Source organism: Mirounga angustirostris, unplaced genomic scaffold, assembly GCF_029215605.1.
Source record: "Mirounga angustirostris isolate CCGP_5_RB_7025 unplaced genomic scaffold, mMirAng1.0.hap1 SCAF_3, whole genome shotgun sequence".
In the NCBI taxonomy this organism is placed as follows: domain Eukaryota; kingdom Metazoa; phylum Chordata; class Mammalia; order Carnivora; family Phocidae; genus Mirounga; species Mirounga angustirostris.
This window is the reverse complement of record NW_026991711.1, coordinates 111,017,865-111,037,385: the sequence shown is the minus strand read 5'-3', so window position 1 is coordinate 111,037,385 and position 19,521 is coordinate 111,017,865. Positions and strand designations below refer to the sequence as shown.

General features: G+C 36.3%; 1 protein-coding gene across 14 annotated transcripts in view; it reads left to right on the top strand.

The window, feature by feature from the left end:
- Positions 1-19,521, top strand: part of GTDC1 (glycosyltransferase like domain containing 1) — a 407,743-nt gene that overhangs the window by 77,970 nt on the left and 310,252 nt on the right. For 11 of the 14 annotated variants that reach the window (XM_064586475.1, XM_064586472.1, XM_064586476.1 and 8 more), the window contains exons 2-4: positions 2,672-2,746; positions 4,420-4,607; positions 18,806-18,869. The gene's annotated coding sequence lies outside the window, so the exon portion shown is untranslated. The remainder of the gene's footprint in view (positions 1-2,671; positions 2,747-4,419; positions 4,608-18,805; positions 18,870-19,521) is intronic. The other 3 variants (XM_054506233.2, XM_054506236.2, XM_064586473.1) reach the window with 2 other exon arrangements.

The window sequence follows — 19,521 nt, the reverse complement described above, 5'->3', positions numbered from 1 at the left end:
CAAAACCCATAAACTTCTCTTGAAGAAAGATACTTTTGAAAGGATCTGACATGGTTTAAAGAAAAAGTGGATCCTTTAGGTTGTATGAGCAGGAAAGCCATTGCATTACATTTCCATATTAAACTGTACATAAAAGATCTGGACCTTATTTTGGAAAGAACTTTTTTTTTATGTAATTAATTACAAAAATAATAGACTTGAATTTTTAGAGCAGTTTTAGGTTCACAGCAAATTTGAGTAGAAAGTAAAGGTCTTTACTACCTCCAAAACCTACCCCACCAACAAATCCCTACCAGGGTATGTTTCTTGCAATCTATGAGCCAACACTGACAATCATTATTAACAGAAGTCCTCAGTTTTCCCTGTGATTCACCTTTTCATGCCTCTCTCCCTCCCTCTCCCCCATAGAACCCCTGGCAACTGCTGGTCTTTTTACTGTCTCCATAGTTTTGCCTTTTCTAGAATGTCATATAATTGGAATCATATAGTATATAGCCTTTTCATATTGGCTTCTTTTACTTGGCAATAAGCATGGCTTTTCATGGCTTGAGAGCTCATTTCTTTTTAGTGCTGAATAGTAATCCATTGTGTGATGTACCTCAGTTTGTTTATCCAGTCACCTTTTGAAGGACATCTTGGCTACTTCCAAGTTTTGGCAATTCTGAATAATACTGCCATACACATTTATGTGCAGGTTTTTGTGGACATGTTTTCAACTCATTTAAATGAATACTGTGGAGTATGATTGCTGGATTGTGTGGTAAGAGTATGTTTAATTTTCATTTTGTAAGAAATTGCCAGTCTTCCAAAGTGGCTGTACCATTTTGTAGTCCCACTGAAAATGAATGAGAGTTTCTCTTGCTCCACATCCTCTTCAGTATTTGGTATAGTCAGTGTTTTGGATTTTAGCCATTCTAAGAGGTGTGTAGTGGTATTTCATTGTTGTTTTAATTTACAGTTCCCTCATGACATATGATATTGATCAGTTTCATATGCTTATTTGCTTGTCATCTGTGTATCATCTTTGGTGAGATATTTGTTGAGAAACTTTGGCTTACTTTTATGATGGGTTGTTTGTTTACTTTTTGTTGAGTTTTAAGAGTTCTTCTTTGTATACTTTGAATGCGCCCTTTATCATATATGTCTTTTGCAAATATTTCCTCCCAGTTTGTGGGTTGTCTTCTTATTTTATTGACTGTTTTTTGAAGAGTAGAAGTATTTAATTTTAATGAAGTTCAACTTAATCAACACCCCCCTCCCCCCCAATGATTGTGCCTTTGGTTTTGTATCTAAAAAGTCATGGCCAGACCAAGGTCATCTAAATTTTCTCATATACTGTCTTTTAGTTGTTTTATAGTTTTGCATTTTGCATTTAGATCTTTGATCTGTTTTGAGTTATTTTATGTGAATGGTATAAGGTCTGTATCTAGATTCAAGTTTTTTTGCATATAGATATCTAGTTGTTCCATCACCATCTGTTGAAAAACCTATCTTTATTCGAATTGCCTTTGTTCCTTTGTCAAAGATCAGTTGACTATATTTGTGTAGGTCTATTTCTGGTCTGTCTATTCTGTTCCTTTGATCTATTTGTCTGTTCTTTCGCCAGTACCACACTGTCTTGATTACTGTGTTACTGTGTAATTAATTTTTAAAATAATAGTAAACTGCTTAAGTGTTTTTTTGTTAAGATTTGTGAAATAAGTTATCTTAAACCAATTTCTCTTATTAAGTGTGAGATAGGTCATGTTATATTTTAAAAATTGATACATTATTGATAAACATTTTAGTAAAATTTATATACGATGGAAACACTGTGAACATTGGAAAGAAATAAAATTATCATATTTCCACTTTAAAAATGTACTTTCATGCAGTAGTTTTTTTATAAGTTCATATTGGGTATTTAATGCCTATTAAATAATCTTACTTTCTTCAAATATGAAATAATTGTTTAAATATAATTATGAAAATTCTCTATTAATCACCTAAAGTATCACTGTACAGTGTGAGAAATCAAGATAGCTGTTCTATATTTTTTCAAAAACTGTTGCTTTTTTAGTATTAAGAAAGAAAAACTACTTGTCTGAAATATTTCCTGGTGTAAATCAGTGTATTAATACTTCAATGAAAAGAATTGAGGTAGATCTTGGAGGATGCTACTTTTTTCTTTTTTCTTTCTTTTCTTTTGTCTCAACACTAAATCAGTAGGGGGAAAAAAAAAACCATAACCAGTAGTATAAAGTAATATGTAGTGAGTACAGTGTGGGTGGAAGTGCCTCAAGGTCAGTAATAAGTTATTACGATTGGTAACTGTAAACTAATACTATCACTCAGCTAGTTTTTACTAATGGTATCTTTAACCTTGTGTGTCAGAAACACAGTAACTTACAATAAAACAGTCTTTATGTAATTGGAATGATTGTCAGCCATGATCACCTGTTATGAGTGTATTTTTTATATCAATTTTATTTAGGTATAATTTACTTACAGTGAACTATACATTTTAAGTGGGCAGTGTTTTGAGTTTTGACAGAAGCATATAGCTGTGTAATTATAACTACAATTATTATTTAGAACATTTCTGTCTAGTTCCCTCGTGCCCTCTTGAAGTCAAACCCCCTGCCCCCATCTCAAGTCCCTGGCAATTGCTGATCTGCTTTCTCTGTTGTAGATTGGTCTGCATTTTCTGGAATTCTTAGTAGTGTGTTTTGCTTACTGCAGAAGGTATGTTCTTGAAAATTTGATGGTAAGTTGATTTCTTGTAAAATGTTTTATTACATTACAATTTTTGAGTTGCTCAAATAAAGTTCAGTTGGTATTATTCATAACATTTTTGGTTTTAAGTTTTTCTGCCTGTGTCCTCTCTGTAATAACCTATATCTTTATTGCATATAACTTAAAATACAAAATAAACTCCTGGCACGTTATTTTTTAAAGCAAATTATCCTTTATTTTTCTGTAGTTAAAATAGTCTTGTTTTTAAAAGTTGATACAGTTTAAGAAATGTGTCTACAGATTCTATTGTCATTAGAATTTAATTCCTTCCTTATTCCACAGTTGTCACTCAATAGACAGTTTAACCTTGCTCTGTAGAAGGCCATTTGCCTTGTCCTTATGCCCTCTCGTTCAGACCTCTGGGGATGGGAGAGTGAGGGTGGATAAAATAGCTCTTTACTTCATAACATTCTGTTCTTTGTGTCTCCTCTTACTCATACATAGCCTATTCAAAAGCATGCTGAAAAGTAGTGGTTGATCTCATGGAGAAAATAGTTCTACCAGGATGAAATATTAGAACGCCTTTATGACTTTTTATCAAATGTTCTGGATGTTGACTCCTTTATATAGGACAGAGTTAAAAATCCTTTGCATAATAGAATGAGTGGAATTTTCTGGTTTTGCCCAGAAAGGTTTTTGTTTGTAGAATTTGTGCTGCTTTATTTATTAGTCATTTTGAAACTAGTTCTAAATAAAAGCCAAACCTTATGAATGTTTTTTCATATTTGCTCCCCCAAACATATTTAAATTTCTGCTGAATTTGGAAACCATATACTCACATAAAGAAATAATCCTAATTTTAATTTATTATAGTAACATTTGGGTAACTGATGTTCTAATCAAATTCTTAAGTAATTGGCATTTTGGAGTGATAAATATGGATCTGTTAAGGAACCCTGAGGATCTGCATTTAAACACTGCCTCACTGAAAGCCTTTAGATAAAACAATGAATCATGGAACACTACATCTAAAACTAACGATGTAATGTATGGGGATTAACATAACAATAAAAAATTTAAAAAACAAAACAAAACAAAACAGAACGCTTTTGTCAAAAAGTCAATCTGAGAGACAGTGTATGTGAGAGAGGGTAGTATAAACAGCAATGTGGTAAGAGCAACCAACCTGAGAACTTATATTTTATATGATTATTATCCTTCTGAAAATTAGTCCATCAATCCTTTTTGTTTTTTTAAGGTAATGCTCAGACCATTTTTAGGATTTCCTCATTTTAGGGGGATTGTCTTAAGAAGCCTAGGCATATTCCACTCAACCTGTATTGTGATGGCTTACACATGGTCCTCTCGTCAGCAGGTTAAATCCAATGGGAGAACAGACAAGTAATTACCTGTGTTACAAATCAGATTGCATTAACGTTCTAATGGTGGCACATAGAAAATGCAGGGGGAGGGAAAGATTAATTCAGGGGAGACGTCATGAAGTGACATTATTTAAAATGGAATGATGAGTTATTTTAAAATTTATACTTGTGGGTTTTTTTTTTTTCCATTTACAAAGTTGCTATTTACTTTAGAAAATTTGGAAAATCAGAGAAGCATTGAGAAAAAAAATTCTAAAATTACCATTAATATTTTCATAGGTATTCCATTTTTTATTCTATTTTATTTTATTATTTATTTAAGATCTCACCTATTTATTTGAGAGAGAGAGGGAGAGAACACAAGCAGGGGGAGCAGCAGAGGGAGACGGAGAAGCAGGCTCCCTCCCGGCCGAGCAGGGAGCCCGATGCTGGCTTGGCCCCAGGACCCCCGGGATCATGACCTGAGCTGAAGGCAGACGCTTAACCAACTGAGCCACCAAGGCGCCCCTGGTATTCCATTTTTTAATTTTTTAACTGTATTTTGAATTGTCATTTTTCATTTTGAACATTTCTCCATGTCATTAAATATTTTTCTGCACCATAATTTTAAATGACTAGTCATTTAACTACTGTATAGATATAATGTAATTTATTTAACCAGTCACTTATTATTGAAGACTTAGATTCTTTCTGCCTTTTACTATTATGAAAAACACTGTCAAAAATATTCTTGTGAACATGGCTGATTCTTTCTTTTAAATTCTTATTTTGTCAAACTAATAACATTTGCCTAGTCTAAAATTCTAAGTGTTGTAAAAGGCCTATTAGAAAATACAGTGGTTTCTTACCCATTCTTTCTAGTCCTCTTCTCTAGAGGCAACCATTTTTAACCCTTCATCTGTTTCTTTTTTTAGCTCTTATTTATTGATTTGAGAGAGAGAGACACAGCGAGAGAGGGAACACAAGCAAGGAGAGTGGGAGAGGGAGAGGGAGAAGCAGGCTTCCCATGGAGCAGGGAGCCCGATGCGGGGCTCGATCCCAGGACCCTGGGATCATGACCTGAGCCGAAGGCAGATGCTTAATGACTGAACCACCCAGGCGCCCCTGCTTCTGCATATTGCTACATTACATACACACACATTGCTACCTTTTGATTCATTTATTTTAGATATGGTTTGTTGACTTTATATTATGGTCTTTGAGGATGATTTTTCACCTTTATACTGCCATGTCTTTTCTGCATATTCCCAATATTGTTAGGTTACAACTTTTGGCTAACTTATTTTTAGTGTTACATTATTATACCATGCTGATATTTATAACTGAACATTGTAATGTGCTCTGATGAAAAAGTTCACTTCTGATTTTTTTGTTTTTTGTGAAGTTACTAATGCCTTGTTTTTTCCTGTGTAATTTCTTTGTCACTGTTATTTCTTTCTATATCTTCTAGGAGCTTCTTACTCTGATTTGCCATAAAATGAAGCACATCAGATACTTTCTTTCAATTTTTTTCTTGAATATATTCTTCCAGGAGATTTCTGTTCTCCTTCTATCTCATTTTCTAGATCTGCTCTCTTCCTGAGCTTTTTCTTTGCTGTTAAACTAGGCACTCCCTTTAGCTTTTCCTGAATCTCATATTGTTTTCTTTCTTGTCTTAATCTTATATTGTTGTGCTATATATCCTGGAGTAGTTTCCTGAGAAAGATTATGTGAGAGAAAAATATCTTTTTTCAATTTTCTCACTTGATTGATATTTTTGTCTGAATGATTACATTTTATATTGCAAATCCCTCTCCTTCAGAATTTTTGAAGGAATTAACTTTGTCTTTCTCAATTCTGAACATTCATGATGGTTGGGATGCCATTGATTTTTTTTTTTTTTAATATTTTATTTATTTGGCAGAGAGAGAGTGAGAGCACAAGCAGGGGAGCAGCAGAGGGAGAGGGAGAAGGAGGCTCTCTGCTGAGCAGGGAGCCCCATGTGGGGCTTCTTCCGGGGACTCTGGGATCATGACCTGAGCCAAAGGCAGACGCTTAACCGACTGAGCCACCCAGGCGCCCTGGGATGCCATTGATTTTTAACTGTCTAAAAAAAAAAATAAGTAGAGGGGCACCTGGGTGTCTCAGTTGGTTAAGTGTCTGACTCTTGATTTCGGCTCAGGTCATGATCTCAGGGTTGTGACATTGAACCCTGTGTCTCAGGCTCTGTGCTGGGCGTGCAGCCTGCTTAAGATTCTTTCTCTCACTCTCCCTTTTCCTCTCCCCGGTCCCCTCTTAAAACATAAGTAGAAGTGGAATGCATGGGTATATATGGGTATCGTGTTTGTAAAACTTTAAAGATGGGGAAGATGAAAAAGGAATTCGAGGCAGAGGCCATAGGCCAGGTGACAGCAGAGTGTCCACTGTGTTTAGAGAATGAGGACATCTAGATCCATGTGAGGAGAGTGTGGTACACAGTTGGTATAATGTAGATTGAGGCTCAGTAATGGATGCTCATTGCCTGGAGCTTTGAATTTATTTTGTAGGCACTATTTCTTTTTTTTTTTTTTTTAAAGATTTTATTTATTTATTGGAGAGATACAGAGAGAGAGCTAGAGAGCACAAGTGAGGGAGAAGGAGAAGCAGGCTCCCCACAGAGCAGGGAGCCCGATGTGGGGCTTGATCCCAGGGCCCTGGGATCATGACCTGAGCCGAAGGTAGACGCTCAACGACTGAGCCACCCAGGCGCCCGGTAGGCACTATTTCACCCAGCTATTGTTAGCTGTATGAAGCCTTCCTTGACTTATCGTAGGCAAAATGAATCCACCTATGTTTTGTCCTCTCTTAGTACTTTGTGCATGCACACACATGCATATATGTGTATGTGCATACTCATGCACATACACACACACACCTCTTTAATTATCTATGTGCCTACCACCTCCCCTACAATAGATCTGTGGGTAGCAGAGCGAGATAATTAGGTCTCTGTTAAAGAAAGCTCAGCAGGTCAGTTCTTAACATTCATGGTGGTTGGGACGGCATTGAAAACTGGAGGATGAATAGGAGGAAGAGAAATTAAAAAGGAAGAGAGAATAGAAGATTATCGCATTGTCCAGATATGAAGAAATAAGAGTCTGATGTAATAGTCTACTCAAGTGGGAGGGATATTTCTTCGGTTATATTCCGATCATTCCCATGGGCCTAATCATTCTTAATTTTGGAAATACTATGTTGTTTTTGTGTACTTTGTACACATTTTGCTTTCAAATTTTCTTGCCTTTTGGTTCCTTTGAGAATAGTCTGAAACATTTTTAACTCTTGCTTTTGTTATTTTTTCTTAAAGACCCGTGATGTTTTGGTTACACAGTTGATGCTTATAGTATTAATGGTGATTTGAAATACTGTCTTGATTTCATTTGGTTAAAGAAAAACACTGGAATTATGGATGAAAATAATTGGTAAAAACCTTATATTATCATTTATAGGAATTATTCTGAGCAGTTTCATTGCCTAAGAATGTTAGACTTGACACTCATCCTTGATGAGGTAGGTCTTTTTTATCATGAGATGAGGAAATTGGGGCACAGAAAGGCTAAGTTTCTTGTGCAAGATCACGTGGGTAGCAAGTAGCAAAGCGGGGGATGTTTGTCTCTGGTTTATATGTTTCTTCATTATTAAGCATACTTCTTTCCAACAATTATGGGAAAGATCTTAAGGAACATTAATCCTATAAATGGCATCTCATGTTTATGGTATACTTACCTCCCTATCATCAGCTATTTTGTTTGCTAAAAACTATTTTGTTTGCTAAGTTCCCATAGTGGATAATCTCTAAGATCGTGTTTTGGTCCTTCCTAAATTGCATACCCAGCATTGGTCACTGTCTTTCACGAATGAAAAAAGATGGATCAACGTGGCATTATTATTTAGTTTTTTCTTTTTTATTTCCTATTTAGAAAGTAACACTTTTCATTGAAAAACTTTCTGTACTCCTTAAGACAAATTGGTATCTTTGTTTAATGTGTGCACTTGATAGATAAAATCTGATATTATTTACTTTTTATACTGTCTTATACTATTCTTTCATAAACTGCTAAAGCCTCTCCAACTGCTTTCTCCTTCCTGGTATCTTTAAGAAGTCATAACATGTTTCTTCCTGAACACCCAACAGTGTGGTATTCTAGGAGGTATTTTGCAGGGCTTCAGCAAGTTGTTACAGTGAATGTCTTTAAGAGGCAGTGCAGTAGGCTGAGTGCTGCAGTCCAGACACCTGTAGAGATCAGCACACCTGCCCTCAAGCAAAAGACAGTAATTAGTTGCTTCTATTCCCTTGCAAACTTCTCCAGTTTTGTTGCACATGAAACACAAAGATCACAGCAATGCTGTCATGAGCTCCGCACTGTTGGAGTTGTTTATGCCCACTCAATTTTTAATGTTCCTATAAGACATTTTGATGGGAACCCTGAGCCTAAAGGGATTTGCATGCTTGATCAAACCTGTGATGATTTAAATATAGAAATAAAGAGAAACCTTTGCATTGCATTGACTGTTAACTTTTAGGACAGCGTTAGTGGAAAACATTAACATGATAGTTGAGGCAAAGTTGTTTTTGATCAACCTTCACAACTTTTTTGTTTCTTGACAGCAGGTATAGCTTCAGTAAATCGAAACAAGTTCTTTAATGCTTATAAATCCAAGTGCATGTGGATATCTGGATGGCATGGTCTGAATATTTTAAAAGATGATTTTATACTGACCACTTTTATTGAAATGGAACTACTCTCAAGTCCCAATATTTTAGTCCTACCACATTGTCATGGAGAGTTTATATTATTAAAAAATGAGATGACAGGTGATTGAGTTTTAGTAAAATACAGTCGTGTATAAGAATTGGACATACTGGGGCCAAAGAAATTTATTACTCAAAGCATTCGGAGGTTTTTTCATACCATTGTTTTATTTTCTATTTATTTTTTTTAAGTAAAGTCAGTGTGGTGCTCTAACTCATGACCCCAACTGAGATCAGTTGCATGCTTCATCGACTGAGCCAGCCAGGTGCCCCCATACGATTGTTTTAATTCCAACACTGTATCTGTCCTAGGTAGTATGTGTGTTAAAAGCTGGTGTTTTACCAAATATCTATCTACCTATCTATCTATATGAAAGAGAGAGAGAAATAAAAATTTAAAAAGCTAGTGTTTTACCAGGTGACCTTTCAAGTAACTTTTAACTCAGGAGTTCAGTTCTTTGAGTATGTAAATTATTAATAAGCAACTTCACTAAGATGCATTACTGATCCTTAAATATATTTAGTTTGAAAAATGCTATAATTTCTAATATTATAGCAAATTCAGTTCACATGTATTCTGAGCAAAACTAACTGCAGCATCTTTTCAGCATACTATGATGGATATACATGCTTCTTACATTGGTTCTCAGAAACAAACAGGCATTATGCAATTGTCCGATTATGGGGAACTAAAGAAGGTGTTGTACAGCACTGGACTATCATTGACAGAGTTGGAAAATAGAGGTGCTGGTGAGTTCAGTCAGCCCCGTGTGCCTCACATTTTCCTTCATTATACATCCATAGAATCTTCCAGGGGGTTTCTGAGCATAGTGATTCATTAGTTCGTCAGCAAAAAAATGAAATGAATGATATAAATGTCAAAAAGTGTAACCTCTGAATTTTATATTTGCATGATTTTCTTAGCCATAAGTAAGCCTAAATGTCGATGGAACTGGGGATGCTCCACTTGTGAGCTGATGGTTGTGGTGCTAGCATAAACAAAGTACTCTTACATGTGTGTGGAACATTTTGGCTAGCTTATACCTCATTGACTTTCAGGAATTTCACAGAAGTCATTTCTAAGAATCGGTCTGTCTAGAGTGGCCTTCGGAATTCCTAATAACTTCATGTAAATGTTGCATACAACATTTGGCAGTCTGCTTCCTACATAAATACTCCATGTGCCCTGGGTTGGTATCTTATTTATATATTCATCCTTTGGTGTTTAACTAATGTGATCAGTGTTGGCTGGATTAGTGAGTGATTGAAAATACTGTGTAATGCATACGAATAGCCTATGGAACATACTATCAGTAGTACAGAGTGGATCATGACACTTAGCAAAAGAAATGACTTTTTCTCCTGCCCCCCCACCTTTTTTTCTCAGTATAATCCTAGGTCGATTTTTCTTTTTTTTTTTTTTTTCTTCTCTAGAATAAGTACCTGTGATTTGACTTTAACTTTACCTTTTTACTATCAGTGCATCCAAAATATTCTGTGAAAAACTATATTTTTACTATGCTAAAGTTAAATTCTTCTTACCCTAAGTCACAATCTGGATCCATTTAGCTTACTTAGCTTTGTTTTCTACTGTTTTGTAACCCTTGTTTCTCCCCCTGTGCAAGACAGATTTTCACCCTGTTTCAGGATAAGCCATACTTCCTTTGGCCTCATGCCTTGGTCTGAGCTCCAATCTCATGAACTCCTGAGTTACTTCTGTTTTTGACTCACCAGTTATTAAGTCATATGTGTTCCTATGTTTTGCAAAATGTGTGTCTCCATCTAGTTTGTAACTTCATTACTATAATTTCTAAGTTTTAAAAATTTTAAGTTTTTCATCTCTGGCATATGGCAGAATGCTAAGTACTTTGTAGTCACTCAGTAAAACTGTACAGGCTAGTTAATCTCTAGCTTTACAATAGGAAAATAAACTCCCAAAGAAAGTGAGGACAGATAGAGACATACTGGGGCAAAGGAAGGAAGAAGATAGTAGGGAAGAGAGGAAGAAATGAAGGAAGAAAACAGAAGGAAGGAAGAAAGGAAGGGAGGGAGGGGGGTGAGCATATTTTGTGAAATAAGGGAAGAGCAGTGATTTTGGATTTGAAAAATGAGTTAAATCTGATTCTGCTTACTTTGTAATCTTGGACAAATTTCATAATATTTGGGTTTAAATGATATTGATATCTACCTGGTAAGCTTGTTGTAAGGGTTAAATTATGTAATGTATGTAAAGTGCTTATTAGCACATTCTCTGGTACATAATGCATGTTTAGCAAATGTTAGCTAACTCCTTCTTTTTAAGTGGGGCAAGTAAGGTTTAGAGAGCTGACCAAGGGTCATATAGTCAGTAAATTGTGGAGAAAGGATTGAAACCCATGTTTTTCTTACTCTACAGCAGTATGTTTTCAATTGTTCCTCTGCCTTTTGGCTAAGATCAAGTGTAAAGCAGTGTTTTCAAACATTAGTGTACATCAGAATCCCCTGAAGTCTCCTCAAAATACGGATTGCTGAGCCCCAGCCTGGAGTTTCTGGTTCAGTAGGTCTGGGATGGGACCTGAGAATTTGCATTTCTGACAAGTTCCCAGCTGCTGCTAGTCCAGGGACCGCACTTTGAGACCCACTGCTCTATAGCTATATTTCTCCATCCTAGCTGGACAATAAGAAATCACAGGGAGCTTCTAAAAATTGCTGATGAAACTTGAGTCTCTGGTTGTAGAGCTTAAATATCAGCTTTTTTATTTTTGTTTTATTATTATTTTGTAAACCCTCCAGGTGATTCTAATGTGCAGCCAGAGTAAGAAACACGACCCTGCCTAAAGCTAGACTCTGCAATTTTCCAACTAGGTACCAAGCAAAGCGCTGGCCTTGAACACCTCCTGGGTGCTCAGTGATGCAAGGCCACAGTAGTGTGTTGTTTTTGCCCTGTGATGTTTTAAAACAATTGCTTCAGCCTAGAATCTTTTATTATTTTACCTATTCTAATTATTTGTGTGTATTGTTTGCATTTTTCCATCTAGTTTCACTGTCAAATAATGTGTTCTCAATGCCTTCATTAATCTCTAGGGTAGACTTTATGTTAACATTTGGCAGAAGCAACTATTTAGCAGTAGTTGAAGTATAAAGTTGGTAAAGGAATGTAATCTAATTTTTAAAAAGGCAGTCACTTTAGCAACTTATTGGACTTCCAGAATTCTGATTATGAGTTTGTTCTTTTTTCTGAGATGCTGTTGGAAATCTTATGTTTTTATTTTAGGGCTGTTGGTTAGAACAGATAATGATAGTTGTGCACCCAGGAGTACATAAGTAAAAATGCAGGAGATTAATTGGTAAAAAGTCATTTCTTCTGTTATATGATTCAGTCGATAAATATATACAAACCAAGGCATGAAATCATTTACTGGATAAGAGTGGGCAAAATACCACATAATTTCATTAACCTTTAAGCAATGAAATTATAAATCCCTATGCAAATGATTAAGGTTATCATTGCCTATCACCCCCTTTTGATACCTACAGACTGTTAATTCTTCTCTGTCCTGCTGAGTCTTATTAAAACTTCTGACTGATGTACTTTTATTAAAAGGTTTAGAATTTACCAATTTAAAGCACTTGCTTCACTCTATCACCTCTAATTTAACTAGGCCATTAAACACAGTATTTTGCAAAGCAAAAAGTCAATAGATATTTCTTTAAAAAAATAATAAATTGAAATGAATTTTAAACTCTGCTTGGAGGTGAGCAACTGCTATATACTACTAGGTCTTTTGATAGTTGATTTGTTCCTTTAGTATGCAAATTTTAGGTTTACAAAGATCTACTGCTTTTATTTAAGAAATATGCCCGGAGGCTAGATTGGTAAGCTTTAGGGAGATATCTAGTTTGGTGTGAAATAAATAGTTGTTAAAGGATCACATGAATTGGGTCCCAGAAGATAAAGAGTAGAGCTGAGACAGATTGAGAAAAACTGACTGTATTTCATTTCATTTGGCTAAAAATACTACTAAATTAAAAATGAAGACAATGAATGATGGCAACACAAAGAAAATTAATGCGAATGAGCCTTTTTTTTTTTGTAGAGTTTGTGAAAAGTTCTGACTAGCAAGAAGTTTAAAGGAAAGGGCTTACTACATCCCTGACTAAAGAAGTTTACTCATCATTTTGGAAGGCTAGACTTGAGAGCTTTAGTTTTGGGAGAGAAAACACTTGGTCACGGAAGAAGGAATGGGTTCTTCTGCTGGCCGGTCAGCAGCATCACTTCTGGTCAGTGAGATGACAGATGTCCTAGAACATCCTCACATTTGAAAGAAAAGGACTCACGGTTGCCCTCTTAGGTTGGAGCCTATAGGTAATCTGGTTTGCAAGTTTAAAGCAAATGATGTGATAGACTTCTAGTTTTGGGGGAGCTTTATATTACCGATCTTTTGCATCTCTGATTTTCAAATGGATTTTAAAGAAAACATAAATTAAAAAATTATAAAATATATTTCTGTATTGATAGCTTCTATAATTTTCTTTACTTTTTTTTTTTTTAAAGTGCGTCTATCTGCCTTTTTGGATGTTTTTAAGTACTCTGGCTCTCAGAGATTGAATATTTGAACAGCACCGTCTAGCAGTTAAAGTGTCCTCTGTGTATGTATGTTTGTTGTGTATCTCTGGTGGTGGATAGTGAGGTATGGAAGAAGGGATAATGATGATGTGTGAAGATGGAGTGCTAGTCTTTCATCGAGGCCGGAAGTCCCCAGCCCTTTTATCATCAAGGAGCCCCTCTGCAGGTATATATGTATGAATAAATTGATTTCCTTACCTTTTCCTGTTCAGCATCATTTTGTTTATTTTTATTTTGGACTTTAAGATTACCTTAAAAACTTTTGAATTGTCACTATATTCACTGGATTCAAATTCAAAAAGTGACAAGGGCTATGAAATCTCTCTTATACCCTGGTCCCTTAATACTTTCTTTATACACACCTAATCAGTGTGTGTGTGTGTGTGTATATATATCTTTCTAGAGACATATAGACATATATAATCTATTTACTTACTTATTTTTGTTCACATGTTGATTTATATACTTACCTTGTGAACATTGTATTTTGGAAGTTTTCTTTTTTTTAAAAATGCCAAACTTAAAAATATAGGCTATATAGCCTTATTCAGGTATGAATTATTTCTATTAGCTTCTTATAACACTGACATTAGTTTAAGATCTGCCCCTCACCTCCCACCCCTGCACTTTGTGGAGCAGAATTACATGCGAGTCTCTGGGAGGTTCCATGGGTATGCGTCAAGTTCTGCCTTTGCTGTGTAATGTCAGTGGGCATGCGGTGTTTCTGAACCCCTTACTGTTTTCACGTCCACAGAGTAATGCTTTCTTGTTCTTGAGGAATTCTCATTTGTACATCCTGGGCTCAGAGCAGATTCCCTTGTGTTTTCTTTCCTTATTCCATCCTTATACTCTCCTCCACTCACTTAGTTTTACTTCTAAATTTCCATTTTCTGTGAGCTTTTATATTTACATTCATATTTGGTTTTATTTGACTTTTTTTTTTTTTTTTTTTTTTTTCTGATCCTAGTTGAATGTGTAAGTTTAAGAGTGCTGCGAACCATCTGAGACTGTTTTCTTTTAAATTTTACTTCTATCGAGTCAGCAAAAGGTACTGATTGAGAGTATGGGATCTGGAGCCAGATTGCCTGGTTTGAGGCCTAAAAACATGACCTTGGGCAAGTTACTTAACTTCTTTCTGCTTTAGGTTTCTTACTTTGTTCAACAGTATCTACTTTAGAGATGTGATAATTAAATTATATAACATTGTTGCATAGTGCCTATCAAATGTTAGCTATTTGTATTTTTATGATATAGTTGTGATTATATTTGATTTTTATAGGATTTAATTTAGCCTTTTTAACATCATAATTTTAAATATATTTGTGTATATTTTAAGGAACGTTACAAATCTTCATTCCAGGATATAGCCTTTTCTTTTAAATAGTAAGAATGAATCTATAAGCTATCAAGATAAAATAGTAAGTTTTGAATATGAGGATGATTGAATATCAAAAAAAAAATCAATTCTCTTTCCTTCCCTTGTTGGTTGAGAATAGTGTGTATTTTTTTTCATAGTGTTGTTTTGTGTGTGTGTGTGTGTGTGTGGAGCAGGACTGTTCAGTAGAATTGTAATGCAGTAATTTAAAATTTGCTAGTGGCCACATTAAACAAATGAAAAGAAATAAATTTAATTAATTTTGTTAATATATTTTACTTAACTTTAGATATCTAAATTCTTAAAATTTCAGCATGTAACCAATGTAAAATTATTGAGCTATTTTACATTCTTATTTTTGCATTAAGTCTTTGAAATCTATTGTGTATATTTCCACTTAACAGCACACTTCAGTTCAGACTAGCCACATTTCAAGTGTCCAACAGCCACATGTGGCTAGTGGTTACAGTATTAGCACAGTTATAGTATATAAACTACTTTTAAATTTGTCCTCTTTGGTTACGGAGGGTTTTATGATATTTTGCAATAAATGATAAAACTAGATGCATCTAATAGGCAAACAGAAGTCTACGTTTGTAGTGTGAAGACAGCTATGGGAGAGGTTTGGGTTTGGGAGTGATCGGTGAATATAGAGATGATAATTGAAATCTTGAAGTCAAGGACAGAATGAAACCATAATATCCCTAAGAATGAAGCTCTAGGGATTTCCTAGGAAAGGAGCCAGGTTAAAATAGGGAACACACCCCATAGACTGGAGGAGAGCTGCTAGATGGTGGCATCCTGGAAACCAATGGTAGGGAGTTTCAAGGAGGCATGGTGGGCAGGACTGCCAAATGCCACAGTCTAGCAGAGTGAGGAGTGAAAATAGGTCATGATTAGCAAACTTTAGCAATGGCCGTTTCAGTAGAGTGACGGCTAAGGAAGCCACGTTGTGGTAGTGTGAGCATTGCTCGGAAGTTCAAGTGAAGGCAGTGGGTCTATATTGTTGTTTTATGAATCTTGGCAGGATAGTTGGTAGTGTTGAAAGAAGTGTGCTAATCATGAAGGAGAAGGGACCAGTGGAGAGCCAAAGATTGAAGGTAGAGGAAAAGGAGAATGATGGAACGAGTTTTTAGGAAAGGCATGAATGGATAGGGTTCAGTGCACAGGCAGAGGGATTAGTAATGGAACAGAATTACGAAAGAGGAGTGAAAGCATTATGAGACAGGAGAATTTGTATATGATAAAGTGGGTTCTTAGTTGTAGGCAACAGCTAGTTTAAGTTGAAGACAGCTAGCTAGTTTAAGCAAAAAGGGATATGTTACACTCAATTAACAAAAGTGCCAAGGAACTAACCTTGACTGTTAATAAGCTAGGAACAGCATAAGCCAAGGGAAACATCCAGTTACACTATTTTAGTAGAAAATCCACTGTCACTTGCTACTTGGGAACCTGTGATACTAGGGATCATTTAATTAGACTATCCAGCTGATTGTCTCAGAAGAACAAAATGCCTTCACTGTAAGATTTGATCTCATTGGAGGTGGTCACCACCTTGACTTATTCACTCCTGTTTTCTAAGTCTTACATGGATTTTTCTGATTGTTTGAATCCAGGTCCCATAGAAGGCATGATGCAAATGCATCTGGGAAATGGAGTTTTTAGCTTTGGAGGAAGCTAGAGAGCATGCTAGAGGTGGAGTGCAGCCTAAGTGGTTCTGGCTCTGATCTGTCATGAATTGGAGTTGGGATTGATCCAGGGTAGCAGTCATCTGAAGATTTGAGCACCCTGGGTGATCCACCTACAAGATGGCTCACACATAACCCTGTTAAGTGGATTCTGGTGGTTTGGCAAGAGGCCATGTGGACTGCCCCATAGAACTGTTTGTCCCCATGATGTGGCAGCTGACTTTACCCAGAGTGAGTGATCCAAGAGGGCAAGGAGCTAGCTCGAGTATCTTTTAGGACCTAACCTCAGAAGTCAGAAACCGTCACTTCCAGGGCATTCTGGTTTTCGTGCAAACCAGCCCTCATGCAGTGAGAAGGAACTACCAAAGTCATGAATTTCAGAAGGTGAGGATTTGGGGGCCCTCTTGGAGATTGGCTACCATGCCTCCCCACATTCCCCCTGCCTGCCTTCCTTTAACAGCAGAAATTGATCAAATTTGTCTGTAGAAGGGAAAAACGACTTAAAAAAAAAAAAAGAATGAAACTTGCCAAGAATTTGGATAGAATGTGGTTCTGTGTTACATCTTAAGGTTACAAAGTGCACGGGATCTGCCAGTTTTTTAAAAGATTCAGAAATGCTGTTCAGTTACTTGTTCTCAGGCTTTCTCTTCTCAAGGCAGAGTATCAGTACTGATATCCAGTATCATAAAATCATAACTCAGTCTAGGTGTATGTATTTTGATGTTTGGAGATAATTAGGTGGTGATACTTTGTCTTCCAGAATAGCTCTCCTGTCCTAGTCTCTGAAATGAAGGTTTGACTAGCTGTCCCTGTGGTCCTTTCTCAGTCTCCATTCGCTAAGACCCTGACTAACTTCGAGAATTGGACTGAATATCTCTGTGACATACTAGATAGATGTAGGGCATTCTCCCATGCCTCGGTCACATCATCTTATTTCTTTCATATCATGTATTGAAATGATATTGCTGGTGTATATGTCTCCCTGCATCCTTCCTCCCCTTCCCAAAATTAAACTCCTAGCCAGGCAAATTTTGTCTTGTTCACTGCTGAATTCCCAACAACCAGTGCAGTGCCTGGTAGATGCTCAGGGGGTGAATGTCTAAAGAAATTATTTTTCAAGAAAATATACTATAAGATCATTATTTGTAACAGGCCATCTCAAAAGTGTTGTTTTGTTTTCTCCTTTTACTTGACTTATGTCTTCTCAGCCTTTCCCTTATCTTTTTTATCCTTTTTTTTTTTTCTGTTGTTTTTTAGTGACACTCCAGCTCAGGATTCTTTCTATGGCTGGAACTGTTTTTGTCTTGTTCATAGTTGGTGCCTGGAAGGTTCTCCATCTTGATTTCTTTCTGATATAGGTTATTCGGACTCTGTAACCACTGTTGAGGATAATTCTTTTAAGAGATGCATTTGGTAATCCTGTGATTTTGTGCTATGTAGTCTGTCTGGGAGCCACATTTCTTATTGCTTTGCTAGCTTTTCCTTTTTGCTTGTCATATAGGAGGATCCTTTTTGGGTGAGTTACTATGTTAGTCTTGACCCTGTCAATATTGATATACCTAAGGATTCTGACTTTAATATATACAGAACAGGAAAGTCACAATATCTACCCTTGGGTATATGGTAAGAGCTTGCTCTCTTCACTGTGCATGGCTTGCAGAGAACACAGGGCTATGTAAGTTAAGTAACAGTTTAAATCTGATATGATGCTCTCACAGAAAGTAGTGTTCTTATACAGATACAGATACAGAAGTGTCTGTGTACCTCCATTGTTTCCCTGGAGTGAAAACCCCAGACCTGGACTGATTATCCATATGCATTCCAACCTGGCTCTGAGATCTTAGACTGTCCTCAGCAGAGGTTCTTGACAGTTTTTTGGATTATGGAACTTTTTGCAAAGCTGACAAACTATTGACCTTCTCTCCAGAGAGACATCCATTTACATAAACCCACAAATTTTACATATATCATTCAGAAGTGCATAGACTCCTAAAGTTCACCCACATACCAAGGTTAAGGACCTCTAATCTGAATTCTTCTTCTTGTTTTTGAGTTAGAATTGATTTGGGAAACCTTGGAAAGATTGGTGGGGGGCAAAGGGGAAGGACTCAAAACATCTCTCTCCTTGGAGGTTCGTCTCCCATCTTGGAATATCCAAGAATCAGACTATTGGGTCATTCAAGTAAACTCTTATCCAGGTCAGGATTCAGAATTCAGGCTGGGGTTATTTTGAAGATAACATTTTAATTATGTCCTTTGATCTCATAGGTACCTCTGCATTAGCCAGATTGGATATATGTAAAGAGAAAAATCAGTATATCTGGATCATCAGGTAAGCAAATGGGACTTTGTTTTAATTTTTCCATTGATTCAGTCCTCTGTCAATATGTGGCCATTTCCTATCATCTCTTCTTTCTTTACTGCAGGGTGGGTCAGTGAGATGACAAATATTTCTAAAGAGAAGGAAGCAGCCATTCTTAAGTTTTACCAGATTACTTTGTATGCTGCTTGAAGTCAGTTTTCTTTATTTTAATTTTATCTCATTATTATTTCATATATTCACATTTATATAGCAGATAAAAATTCCCTGCTCTTCTTTTTATGTATATACTTTGGAGAGTTGTGGACAGCTCTCATATTGTTCCTTGGTTGTCAGCCAAGTTGTACACATTTAACTCCTTTAATCTTTCTTTGTAATTCAGTCAGCTTGGTGGCTTTTTCTAGATTTCCCCCTATTTCCTCTGCATCACTAATAAACAGAAAAAACGTGTTGTCGCCTGGCTTCTTCTACACCTTTCGTTCTTTTTACTTCCTGGTTTTGCATCAGATTCCTTGTTGAACTAAAGCCAGCCAGCATCAGTCTTTGGGCCACTTTGGCAAGACATGAATGCCTTGCCTACAACTATCAGTGTCCCGCGCAGTGATAGCATCATCAGTGTATCCCAAACGGAAGAAAGGAAGTGGGAAAGGAGAAGAGTGAGGAG